At 43.3% G+C, this 14,505-nt stretch overlaps 1 pseudogene; it reads right to left on the reverse strand.

Moving 5' to 3' along the window:
• Nucleotides 1-3,544: 3,544 nt before the first annotated feature.
• On the reverse strand, nucleotides 3,545-4,468 carry LOC126943843 (60S ribosomal protein L7-like 1; annotated as a pseudogene).
• Between the last annotated feature and the right edge of the window lie 10,037 nt (nucleotides 4,469-14,505).

Below are 14,505 nucleotides of genomic sequence, written 5' to 3' on the forward strand. Positions count from 1 at the left end.
TGAACATTCAAATTGTTCTCTTCTAGTTATTTTGAAATATACAATAGATTATTGTTAACTATAGTCACCCTACTTATCTGTCAAATACTGAGTCTTATTTCTTCTATCTAACTGTATGTCTGCACTCATTAATCAACCTCTCTTCATTACCCCCTTCCCTAAGTCTTTTAATTCATTCCTCTAAAATCAAGACATTTCTAACATCTCAACTGTATTTAGTTTCAACCAACCAACTGAGCAAACCTTGACAGCCACTCCCAGATGTTCAAAGCAAGCACAGTGAATTATGGTCTCTGGTAAATATGTTCATATTAATATCTTGGACACATCAAAATATTCCTTCATCCCTGGTCTGCCACACTTGGAATTCATTATTTTCCATAGGCTTCTGCCAATATAAATAAGCAAAATCTTGCACTTTTTTGGTATGAAAGCCTTCTCCCAGGTCAGATCTTACTTCTTCTATCTAACTGTATGTCTGCACTCATTAATCAACCTCTCTTCATTACCCCCTTCCCTAAATTCTTTTAATTCAATCCTCTAAAATCAAGAGATTTTAGAAACAAACTGTTTAAGAACAGCCCACTATATAGTAGTATTTCATTGTGTAAATATACCACAATTTGCTTATTAGCGCTCCTGTTGATAGATATTTAGGTTGTTTGCAGCTTTTAGTTATTATGAATAAGGCTGCTATAAGCATTCTTTAAAAGGCATTTTATTAACATATGCTTTCATTTTTCTTAGCTAGGAGTATGTTTAACTTTACCAGCAGTATATGATGCTTCCTGTTGCTTCACATCCTTGCCAACATTTAGTAAAGCAGTATTTTTTATTTTAACTGTTCTAGGGGATGTGAGGTGGCAGCTCACATGGATTTCAATTTGTGTTTTTTTGGTAATGAATCACGTTCAGTACCTTTCAGTTATTGACCATTTGTACATGATTTATGAAGTGTTGTTCAAGTCTTTTACCCATTTTTGTATTGGATTGTTGTTTTATTGTTGATTTTCATGAGTTGTTTATATATTCTGAAAAACGATTTGTCAGATATATATAACTAATGTTTTCCTCCTATTTCTTATCTATCTATTTTCTTAACGGTATCTTTTGAAGAGAAGAAAATTTTTATTTGAGACATCTAACTTACCAGTATTTTTCTTTTATAGTTTAATGTACCACAACTCCACATTTGTGAAGTTGCCATGTTTTCATTTAGAAGTTTTATTATTTGAAGCTTTCATAAGTAAGTATATGACATATCTTGAATTAAGTGTTTTAGGAAAGATGTAAGGAGTCAAGATTCCCTTTGTTTTATACAGATACCCAATGTGGTACCACCGTTTATTTAAAAGACTTTCTCTTCCCCATTGAATTAATTTAGTGCTTTTGTTGAAAATGATTAGACCATATGTGTGTGTGTGTTTATTTCTGGACAATCCATTCTAATAATTTATAATCGAAACATTTGCCTACATCACATTCTCTTGATTACTGTAGTTTTATATAAGTCTTAAAATTGGGTAGACTCCATTTACTACAAAGATGGTTGTCCACAGGGTAAGTAGGACAAGAATTGAGCAAAGTCTTGAGGGAACAGAACAACATTGCTTTTATAAGATAGAGTATCAGCGCATATCTTAGTTTGGAGTGCTATAACAAAAATATAAACTGGGTGGCTTAAACAACAGAAATTTGAGAAGTCCAAGATCAAGGTGCCAGCCATTTGGTTCCTGGTGAGGGCCCTCTTCTTGATTTGCAGAAGGATGCCTTCTTGTTTTACTCCCACATGGTGGAGAGAGGAGGGAAGCAAGCTCTTTCATGTTTCTTCCTTATAAATAATAAGATCTTTGCTTTGTATAGAATTATAAATTACAAACTATTATTTTGCTTAATCCTTTTAACCAACATGAGGTGGGCATGTTGGAGGATATTAGCTCCCATTTTACAGGCAGAGTGAAAACACTGTAGCCATTTTTAGTATAAAAGCTGGGATATAAGACCTGGGATTCCATATTCACCACTGCTTTTTTCCATGACTTTGTGATACATCATTTAAAAGTAATCTGATTTCACAGTGTTTTACAGTGTAAGAATAACATCTATAGTATCTATTCCTGGCAGGTTAACTCTGGAGCCAACCAACCTAATTGATGGCCTCATAAGCTGGCACGTTTTAAGGCATTCTTATACCTCTAACTCAATTTCCAGCTATATTTGAGGGCCCCATAAGTCAAATTGTAGAATGCTGTTCTGAAAGGATCAGGAAATACAATGGTCAAGCATGTTTTAAAGTTTAACCTAGGTCTGGCACATCTTCGTCAGTTGCTCAGATGGCAAGCTGTAGGATTGAAGGGAGTAGTGCGAGGATCCACTTGAGGGTGGACACTGATGAAAAACACAAGCAGTATCAGAGCCACTGTTTTCAGGAAATCCCTAGAAGCCTTGTTGCTAGTTTCCTACATTATTACCAGCAGGACAAAGGGCAATACTTTTGGAGACTAGAATTTCAAGGAAAAGATTTATTAGGCTGCCTGCCTGGGGCCTAAAAAGCCAGATAGTGCTAACTTTATCCAGGCCAAACCAAGAAAATGGTTCATCCCTTCCTGATCTGCATTTTGAAGAGAGTGCTGATCATCAGAGAAACCAAGAAATTCTGTCCTGAAGCCCAGGAGAGAAACGGTGGGCATTTCCCAGAGTTCTAGGAGGCATAGGGGCAACACAATCTGCCATGTAAAGAGAAAAAGCTATCTTGGTAAGCTTTGGTCTTGCACAGGACATGGAACCAGAAATGATCAACATCAGGGCCTGGGTGATCAGTCCTGAGAAGAGCAGGACTTCCTCACGTAAGGTGCCTAGGTCCCTGAGGAGAAGGGTCTAAACGCCCTAAAACTGCCAGCAAAATTTTGAGTGTGTACATGTTTTTCTGCTGAAGAGGTCTTTCATTCTCAAATCCCGAGCTTTTAGAGAAGAAGACTAAGCCAGTTGCAGGCTAGAATACAAAACACACCAGTTATATTTAGAGTCAGCCAAGTCTGAGAGCTCTCAGAGCCATCAGTGAAAAGTTGGAACATAGATGCACAGGAGAGACAACTAAGTTCTTTTTGTGCCATTCTTCCTAACTGTATTTCAAGTCAGTTAAAAATAAGGCCTCAGGAACCGCTAGATTCAAGTATGCCCCTGGGCTTGGTGCACTGCTGTAGGAGTCTTAGGGTGTCTTGTACAAAATGCTTATTCACTCATGAATATTAAACCCCAGGATAGAAGATGCGACAAAGCAGGACTCCTTCCTCCATGGCCTATGCTGATTTCAGAGGATGTGGCAGCCAATAAGGAGAACATGGAAATGTTTCCTTAGAACTGGACTGTGCCGAGAGGTGCCTGCAATGAACATAACCTGCTGTCTTTTCCCTGACCCTTCCCTTCAGTTTTTGACAATAGAGCAGTAAATAATCTTCTCTGAAGTTATTTGATATCATTTCTGAAAAGCAAAAACACATGCTTCCAATACACTAATACACTGTGCTTTCAGGTATTCTGGATCTAGTTCAGCTGTGGATGACCTCACTCATGCATTCACTCTGATAGCCAGGTGAGCCCATTCCCTTGAAGAAGCCCACCGTATCATTCTTGGTAGCATGACAGGCCACCAAGAGGTGGAAAGGGTGCAAGAACAATGAGATCTCCTAGAAACACTTCCCCAGGAAGGCAATTTCGTGAATGACGTCTTTCAAGCAAATAATGCCAAACCTCCCCAGGTGCTCCCCAATAACTGTGTTGTCTGCCAGAGGGAATGGTCTTACTTTTGACCTTGACTTGCCCACGTTTCAAGATGAGTTCCTGGAGAGACTTCAGATTTAGAAATCCCCAGGTCACATAATGTTCCACTATATGTAGCATTTCTAGGCTGAAGGTGGAGGGGTGGGGAGGGGGTGACTTCTACAAAGACACCACTGAAAAACGTCTTCAGGCAAAGTCTTATGATGATTCTCTGCACCAGTAAACTCACATCATTAATCCTTTGAATGCATACAACAAAGGCCGAGGAGTGTTTATCTGGTTGTTTCAAGGCACAGGGTTTTACATGTAGTCATTTGAGTTGCAGCTTGTCACATTTGTGCTGCCAAGAATCAAATAGGAATGATTCCAGTCACTTAAACCTGAGTCCTTTTCCTTTCCTCTGCTCCTTCTTTGCTATAAAGTGCCTGCTTTGACTGAGTGGCTTTGAGGACTAGATTTCCTAGGAACAAAGGAATTTTTCTTTGCTCTTGCTCTGCCGACTTTCTAGTGCTAGTTACTGACCATGCCCTCCCCACTGTCATGTCTCTTCTTATAAGAGCAATAATCCCATCATGAGGGCTCCACTTTTATGACCTAATCACCTCCCAAAGACCCCATGCTTAAATACTATCACATTCAGTATTATAGTTTCAACGTATCAATTTTGGGGAGTGGGGGATACAAACATTCAATCCATAGCAACGGACAACATGCTACCCTGAACCTTGAAAGGAGGTTCTTACCAGAAACCATCCAGAAAGGAACTAACTACCCCAGCACTACACTTAACTAAACCTCTGGAGGTAGGGCTAAGTGTGGGCCTGGGGTGAGGGTGAAATGGGTTGTTACAATTACACAGTAATTAGCAACAAGGGCTTTGGAATCAGACCAACCTGTATTCATGTTTTCTACCAAGAAGTCATGGAAAAATTACTTTACTTCTCTGAGGCTTCTCTATTAAAAAACTAAGGAATAATTCTACCCATCTGATAGGATTGTTGTGGTAATTGAAGCTATATTTGTAGAATACCTTGCCTTATCGCTGATAAATCGTATGTGCTGTATAAGTGGTAGGTATTGGCAATGATTGTTTTAAGGTGCAAAGTACATGATGCACAATCAAGAATGTTTATCTCTTTTCATCCAGATATTTTCCACATAAGTTACAGTCTTCAGACATGAGCCTTTTTTTTAAAGGAGAGTAATAGTATATGTGAATCTAGTTTTCCCTCTAACTATAAATGATTCCAGTAATTACCATAACCTGAAAAAAATCCAGGATGTTTGACCGGTTAAATAGTTACTGTCAAACTTAGCCCACCTTGCAGCACATGTTCAATGTCTACAGTCAATGAAATTAGGTCAGGTATTAAACATTTAATGCATTGTATTACATAACCAGCTTTTAAATCTGTTTATTTTAAATGCTATTCAGAAAATAACACTGTTTAACCTTGTATTTTAAGCTTAATATTCTGTCCTCTGGGACATCAGTGTTTGACCAAAGGGAAATGATGCTTAAGTATAAAATTTACCTTTTAAACTATGTTATCACTTGGTTTTCATTAGCTATTAAGGGCTTTTTAAAGGTAATGTAAGCAACTTAAGTCTTATGGCATAAAGATGCTGTGTGGTCATAGAGAAATTAAGACACTTTCTATTCTTGTATTGTTTGAAAAATCCACTCGTATAACCAGAAATTAATTTGAGAGCTAGTGAACTATTTAAAGAACCCTCAGAAAATGATGAACTCCTAGGTGCCAAGTATAAAGAAAAATATAGGAAGACAGAAAGTGGTCCTTTGGACACAGAAGCTTAATAATGCAGGGATACAAATATGAAACTGCCATAGTTAGCACATGTGTGGTCTAGCACACACTTTAAGCTTTAAAAACCTAAACAATTACTTTACTTTTTCCCTTTTTTCTTTTTAATGTAGGCTTGTCTACTTTGGATGGATATTTTTCAATAGGTCTTTCCCCCGCTAGCTTATTAAGCTAAACATGATCCTTTTATTTGGAAAAGAAGGGCTGAAAATAATAATAATATGTTCATCAAAATGTTACATAGCTTACAGATTAAACCACTTTATGTACATGTTTCCAAAGATTGATTGACACTTTTTAGAAATGTCAATGCTATTTTCTGAAGTGCCTTTATCAATCGTTATCAGCTTCAGCTGGAAGTAACAGGATACCCAACTGTTAAAGTGGCTTAAAGAATAGGGGCTTTCATGACTTCTCACAGTGAAGTCTGGAGTTAGATGCTCCTGGGTTGGCTCCTGAGTTACCAGTGTCATCGGGGATGCCAGCTCTTTCTACCTTTCAGCTCTACTACCTTTTGCTTTTTGACTGCCCTCACATCTTTTACCTGACAGTCACAGAGCCTCCCTCAGCTTCTGACACCATGATAGGAAAGAAGAATGGGGATTTTCCAGACTTCTCTTTTCCAGGAGAAAAATCTTTTTTCTGAATGATCCCAAAACCACCACTTCCTTCTCTTGCGCCTCCCTCCTGCTAGCATATCCTATTGTCAGGCCACATACTCATGTTCCAGTATAAGGGGTGCTTGGAAAAATGAGCATCAGACATTTGACCTCTGTCATGGAAGACAGGTTCTGCCAGCAAGAAAGAAGGAAGGAGAATGGTGATTCATAGGCATTAACAAAACCTAAGCAGAGGCCACACACATGGGAGACCAGCAATACATTAATTGAGATTAATATCTATTAAACTCTTACTCTGGCCTAATCATAGTGTTAGTCACTATATGTCTCAATTATTACACCAATTTTACAGATGTATCAACTGAGGCATAGCGATGTTTAATAACTTAGCTAAGGCCACACAGTTAGTAAGAAGCAGAGCTGGGATTTCAATCCAGGCAGACTAACTTCAAAGCCCAATCATTTAACCATTTAACCACTGCTTCCACATGATTGTGGTAACACAGGATTAGCAGATGAAGGCCAATAAAAGTTCATATAATGGAAAACAGAAGTGGCAGGAGATTTTGATGTATTCTTATACTCTGGAATTTTATTCTTTTGGCTTTATTGCCTTCTTAGTAAGTAATCTACAATGTGTGACTCATTGCTATAATCTAGATTATGGTAAGTTATTCAAATGGAGATAAAGCATGTATGTGATGTAATAACATTTAGGATAAGTTATGACACTAAAAAATTTACTCTTTTATTCTTTAAAAAGATAATATGCTTGAAAAGTTTCTTTTAAAAAATGTGTCACTTACTCATAACTATTGTTTTTAAAAGACTCAATATTTTTTGTAATATGAATATTTGATCTTGGATAAAATGTACTACATATTGTACACTTTTGTTTTGGAAATTATTGCATTTTTAGTAACCAATTATAATATTACATCAAAGAACTGATTCAATTTCCTTTTTCCTAGTTATCAGACTCTAAAAAATCTCTACTCAAAAATATCCCATTACTTTCTAATGGAGAAAAAATTAAAAACAGATATATTGTGAAAGATACATACTAATTTATTTATTTATTTATTTATTTATTTATTTATTTATTTTTTGAGACAGAGTCTCGCTCTGTCACACAGGCTGGAGTACAGTGGCACAATCTCGGCTCACTGCAAGCTCCGCCTCCTGGGTTCACGCCATTCTCCTGCCTCAGCCTCCCGAGTAGCTGGGACTACAGGTGCCCACCACCACGCCTGGCTAATTTTTTGTATTTTTAGTAGAGATGGGGTTTCACCGTGTTAGCCAAGATGGTCTTGATCTCCTGACCTCATGATCCACCCACCTCAGCCTCCCAAAGTGCTGGGATTACAGGCGTGAGCCACCGCACCTGGCCTAATTTTTTTTTTTAAAGTTGTTCCCGGCCGGGCACGGTGGCTCATGCCTGTAATCCCAGCACTTTGGGAGGCCGAGGCGGGCAGATCACCTGAGGTCAGGAGTTCGAGACCAGCCTGGCCAACGTGGTGAAACCCTGTCTCTGCTAAAAATACAAAAATTAAGTGGGCATGGTGTTGGGTGTCTGTTATACTACTCGGGAGGCTACTCGGAGGCTGAGGCAGGAGAATCGCTTGAACCTGAGAGGCAGAGGTTGCAGTGAGCCAAGATTGTGCCATCACATTCCACCCTGGGGGACAAGAGCAAGACTTCGTCTCCAAAAACAAAAACAAAACAAAAAAAAAAGTTGTTTCCTAGCCTTCGTGGGGGAGTATAGAAAAAGGCAGAGGAGAAAGTACTCATATGGGAGACACTAAAAGAATTGGCGAGGAATGAGGAATAAGATCAAAGTGATCTTAGTTTAAGCAGAACCTTCATTAGAATTTTCAAGCAAGCCACAGCCAAAACTCAGAATAATCAAAACAGGAGATTATTCAGGAAAACTGGGAACAAGGTAGAATGCTAGGTATGGTGGGATATGGGAAGAACCCTGAGACCTTACTCTGAGACCTTGGCTATGCCCAGCTAGTTAAAGGGAAAATGGCAACTTTAGAAAATAAAGCTGACATGTCACAGGAAAAAGAATGGTAGAGGAGAAAATACTCTGACTTTGAATTCAGAAAAGAATAAATAGAGGTGAACTCTAGTCCCTTTTGAAGGCCCCAGGAAGATGAATGCCTTTGCCAAAATAGTCTTTGAAAGCTCTTACTGAAGAATCCCTCTTGGGGAGAGCACTTGGTAAATGTCTGGGGTGGAGGGGAGCTATTCTACCTCTCCTATCTTGCCTGGGTTTTGAGTGAGTGGTTCTTAGGATTCAGAGGAGTAAGGCACAGGCTCTGTATGAGGCCAGGAAAGGCTTGTTTTGTTAATGGTTGGTTGGATGCTTTTACTTTTCAAAGTGAGGAAGAGAGAAGAGAAGAGAGATGAAGATCCCTCAGGATAGAAAGAGGCTGAGGCAAACTGGGGGCCAAGGAAGATCCACATTTGTGGAAAATTATTTAAAGAATGTTGCCAGCCAGGTGTGTGGTGGCTCAAACCTGTAATCCCAGCACTTTGGGGGGCCTGCGCAAGTGGATTACTTGAGCTCACGAGTTCGAGACCAGCCTGGACAACATGGCAAAACCCTGTCTCTACAAAAAATCAAAAATTAGCCAGGCATGCTGGTATTCACCTGTAGTTCCAGCTACTCAGGAGGCTGAGGCGAAAGGATGGCTTGAGCCTGGGAGGCGGAGGTTGCAGTGAGCTGAGATTTCACCACTGTACTCCAGCCTGGGCAATAGAACCAGACCTTGTCTCAATAATAAATTAAAAAATAAATAAAGAATTGTCAGGTTCTAACTGAGGTCCTAGGGGAGTCAGTGGGTGAGTGGCAGGTAGCTAGAAAAACATTTGAGGAATCATAGACAGTTTCGACATGGCTTTACTCTCTCTCTGGGCATGAGTGAACCATATGGACAGTGTTAGTGGGGTAACTATACCTTTTTCAGACAATAGTGGCTCCAATCCCTAATGCGCCTCATGTGGCATGGTTACATAATGTGTGGGGTTGTGCGCCTGCACTCCAAACCGACTGAATCATGCTGCACCAGAAGGCAACTTCAGCCTACTGCTGACTAAAGTGCAGCCATATCACTTCCACTCCACTCCCTAGGCTGAGGGCCTCCTCCAGGCAGGGATACATGACCATAGAGGTCATGACCATGGGATACTGAATCCATATCCCACAACAACAATACAGACAGCAACAGCTCACTACTAGGATCCCAGCTATGCTACTTAAGACTATTAGGGCCCAGTGTAGGCCAGAGCCTGGGGAATGCAGGGGGTCATCAGTAAGGCTCTCAACTGCCTTAATCTCCCATGAGACCCCTTGCAGGGCGGCTGTTAAGTTCTGCTGCTTGTCAGGGATAAAGGTACAACACTGTTTCTAAAAGGACACAGGTACCACTTGGGCAGCAGTTATGATGCCTAAGGTCATTTGGTTTTGCTACACCACCTTTCTGATCTGATCAACCTCATCCGTTAACAGGAGGAGGGCCACTCAGGTGCAATTCAGAGACCAAGTGGTGTGCTCTACAAGAGGAGTAACTTGTGCTTCTACAGTTATGACACCCGCTCCAGTGATAGTCATTGCCAAGGGGTAGAACCACCAGGGTGCTCGTCGCACTTGCAAAAACCAAGAGCGTAGCACCTCCCAGTTACACAGACATCTGGGCAACATGGAGAGAACAGTGGCAGGTACATAAGGCCACTCCAAGGTACAACATCCAATCCTGTCATCTGGTAGGTAAGGCCACCCTGTGTCCCCACAGATCCATAAAGTCTCAGGGGCAAAAAGTCCATGGGGCCTGACCTTGGTGGGGCCGCTTGTTCCATCCTACCTTCGGTGTGGTGACACATGTTATGTTTGCACAGGTCATGACAGGTACCCATCCCACAGTGGTGTTACCCCAATGTTGCTCTATGCACTGCAGTGCCTGGGCCAGGGGTACTACATGTTCCCCCGCTAGGCAGCCCCACCTGTCATAAACGCTACAGGCCAGCCAGGGGGTGGGCGCACCATGGGTCTTGCAGCATCCTTTGTCCAAAGCTTGCCACTTCGCGTTCCGGGTGTCAGCCATGGGACCCCAAGTCTCCAACTATGTCCAGTTCTCTGCAGATGTAGGATGCATGTGCCAAGGCAAGCTATCCACAGCTGCTGCTGGAAGGGTGGTGCAGATCCAAGAGTTGAAAACATTGCTCACCTCAGCATAGGTCCACAATGCAGTTGGAGCATGTTAACCTATGTCAAAGTGACAGAGCAAGTACAGGTACTAAAGGGGGTAAATCACGTCCCTCAGGCAAAATATAGGCTAATCTTTCATCCCTGGATAACAATGCAACCGCCAAGGGCTTTTGCCCTGGGCAATGGTACCACACCTTCCTCAGCTCCCTATGGTTTCTTTGAGTCCTGTATCAGTGCCAGAGTCACAGGGGAGTTCATAATAGGCCACACAGACAGTACATGTGTCCCCCAAGTAGGGCTCCTTCCCCGGCCGCCCCACCTTGAAAGCCAACCGCGGGGGCCATGCATCAAACACCCAAGGAGCAACACGCAAGTCACACTGCAGGCCCTCCCCCCAGGGAGCTGTAATGGACAACCACCAGCACGGGGGTACTTGGAGGATCCACACGCACAGCCAGGTTTTCCGTTCTCCTGCCTTCAAGGGTGTTGGGGCAGGTAACAACAGGTTACCGTTTGTCCCAATATCTGGTCAGAGGAGGTCATCCCTGGTACGTATCTGCAACTGAATAGGACAGTGGCCCGGTGTAACAAAGCCTCCACTGGGACTGGGCCGCCTTTCGGTGGTTATCCATTCACGGTTTGGAGCACCAGGTCCAGCCTTGAACTCCAGCCCCACAAAGATGGGGGTGTGACATACAAGCTTAACCCATTTTTCAGGAGCCTGTTATATCGCTCAATCATACCCACAGCTTGTGGGTTGTATGGCACATGGAGTCCCCACTTTATGCCCATTCGTTGTGCCCATTTTTGTACCTGTTGTCCAGTGAAATGTGTTCCCCTATCACTCTCAATGGCCAGAGGGTAACCACACAGGGCACATAAGTGTTGCACGGCCTGAATGGTGTTCTGTTGGGTGACCACCCTGGAAGAGTAGGCGAACAACAGGCTTGTGGCCATGGCCACAGCTGTTAGCACATGTGTGTACCCTAACAGCTTCAGCAGTGGCCCGGTGTAGTCTACTTGCCACCTGATCAAGGGCACTTGCCCTGTTGTTACTGTTGTGTAACACTGGGCAGCTGCCTCTGATTAGGGTATGTCTGAGCACATGCTGGGCATTTCTGACAAGCCTCCCAAATATCTTGCATGGGCAGGGACAGATCCCAATGCATATTGACCTGTGACGTCAGTTTACCCCCGCATGTCCCAGTTTCTGGTGTAGCCACATGACCACATCTCATGTAAGTGCCGACTCTAACCATCAGACCTTGGCCAAGACATCTGCCTCATCATTGCCGGGGGTGGCCAAAGGCCACTTCTGTATTTTCCTGGTAGTTAACCACAAGGTTAAACATTGATAGACCACCCAAGTGTCCGTACAGATTACCATAGGTTTCACCTCCTTGGTGATCACCATCCATACTGCTCTATGTTCAGCCTGTCAGCCTCTTTGTCCATACCCAGTTTCAAACCATATGGTGTCAGTACTAGGTTGGACTGCAACAGCGGTCCAGGCAGCAGTAGCACCTCGGCTAGACCCATCTGTGTACCATGTCACATCGGGAATGGGAGGACGCCCTTCCTTAAATGGTGAAGGCTCAGGGTCTAGGGGTGCCTCGGGCCTTGCCTTGCATTAAGACTACAGGTCCCAAGACCTCTTGCAACTCTGCTGCTAAGGGGCTTGTACTCAGCATACTCCACCGCTCCAAGTAGGTGCCCCACTTTGCCAAGGTGGATGTCTGTGCCATCCCAGTCTAGGGGGTCATTACCCATGATGCACCCATCCTGCTATTGGTAAGTCATTCGCACAATGACTGCAGCCCATCCTGTCACACTCTCACAAGCCTAAAGGGCGGCATATACAGTTGCTAGCTGTTTCTCTATCAAGGAATACCAGAGCTCAGCTCCCTTCCATAGAGATCAAAAGCCTAATGGCATTCTCAAGCGCTCCTTGTGCTGCCATCTGTGGTCACATGCACATCCAGCTCAAATGGGTACCCCTGGTCAACTACCCATAGGGCTTGTGCCAGCTGAATAGCCTGCTTGGCTGGCAGGAAGCCAGTCTCAGCCACATCATTCCAATCCGAGATAGCGCCCTTCTTTGTTAACCAATGCAATGCTTTCATCATTTGAGCTAAATTGGGCACAAATGCCCACCAATATCCCAGGAGCCCCACAAAAGTTTGCAGGTGCTTCACCGTGGTGGGGCGGAGATATGCCTGAATCTTATCAATGATAACCTCTGGGATGGCCTTTGTCTCACCCGACCAGATAACTCCCAATAATTTGGCAGATAATCTAGGCCCTTGAACCCTGGATTCATTGACAGCCCAACTGCATGCTGCCAAATGTTGCTGCAAGAGGGGCACTGCCACTTCTAAATCTGCAAGAGAATCAGAGGTTAATATAATATCATCAACATAATGGAATAGACGGGCCCCTTCTGGACATTGCCAGGTGGCTAAATCTGTGGCAACTAGACCATGACATATGGTGGGGCTATGCACATAGTCCTGTAGCAACACTGTGAAAGTTCATTGTCCCCCATCCCACATGAAGGTGAACTGTTTCTAGCTTTCTGGAGTGATGTCTATGGAGAAAAATGTATTGGTCGAGTTCACTACATAGTGGTACTGTCCCAGTTCTGTCATCAAATGGTCCATCAAATCCATTATTGATGGTACAGCTGCATGCAAAGGGGGTGTTACTTAATTTAGTTCTCTCTAGTCCACGGTCATCCGCCAAGTTTCATCAGGCTTTCTATCTGGTCACACTGGAGAACCGTAGGGGTTGTAGGTACCACACACTATCTGCACCTCCTCCAGCTTTTTAATTGACTCAGTTATCTCTGTATGCCCACCCAGGCTTCACTTTCACTGATCAGCCTCCATAACTGTCAATGTAAGCAGGTTTGCCTGGAAACTTATCCAGGTTCCCATAAACAAGGCTGCAATCCATGCCAGTATCCGCCAGTGCCAGCACCCCCTGTACATTGGTGGGGGAGCAGTGGATCTCTAATTCCACATGTGGCCTCCAGTCATCTAGTGTCCCCACAAGCCGGGGACCTCAGCCAGTTCCCTAATCAAACAGAAAAAGGCTCCACGTTTCCACCTGGCTGCAGCAAGTAGTCTTTGAGCTAAAGCACCCAGGTGGGACCAGGTGGCACTGGGTGGTGCAGCAACATCCTTCTCCCCCTTGGGAGAATTTTCTGGAATTGCTGCTCTGAAGACAACTATCTTCACAAAGTTAAGAGTACTTCATTGGGCTGCTTATCAATTTTCTCTCATCCAATCCCGGCCAAAATCAAATCTATCTGCATCTGTGAGCATGTCACTCATTGCAGCCCCCTTTTCTCCCATGGTGTGGCCCCTATGGGCAAGGCGTCGTCTCCTTCTTTACGGTGTGGACTTCTAGGTCCCACCAGTGGCCTTCTGCTTCTCCAAGAGCCGCCACAGCAGTAGTCACTTCATGTATGCGGCACCCTACGTATGGGGTGAGGACAGCAGCTAGGAAGCCAAAGGCACTTGGGAGCACAGAACCCAACAGCAGATCCCTCATGTGGGAGGTGAAATATTCATCATCTGGCCCCCTGGGTATTCAGGTCAAACATAGTGTGATGGCTAATACTGAGTGTCAGCTCGCTTCAATCGAAGGATACAAAGTATTGATCCTGGGTGTGTCTGTGAGGGTGTTGCCAAAAGAGATTAACATTTGAGTCAGGGGGCTGGGGAAGGCAGATCCACCCTTAATCTAATCAGCTGCCATCGAATATAAAGCAGGCAGAAAAACGTGAAAAGAAGAAAACAGGCCTAGCCTCCCAGCCTACATCTTTCTCCCATGCTGGACGCCTCCTGCCCTAGAACACTGGACTCCACGTTCTTCAATTGGAGACCCGGACTGGCTCTCCTTGCTCCTCAGCTAGGAGACAGCCTATTGTGATCGTTCAAGTTTTAATACTTAATAAACCCTCATTCATGTATGTGTGTGTGTGTATATATATATATATATATATATATATATATATATCTCCTATTAGTTTTGTCCAAGAGAACCCTAATACACATAGTCT

This window comes from Macaca thibetana, chromosome 1, assembly GCF_024542745.1.
Source record: "Macaca thibetana thibetana isolate TM-01 chromosome 1, ASM2454274v1, whole genome shotgun sequence".
Taxonomy (NCBI): domain Eukaryota; kingdom Metazoa; phylum Chordata; class Mammalia; order Primates; family Cercopithecidae; genus Macaca; species Macaca thibetana.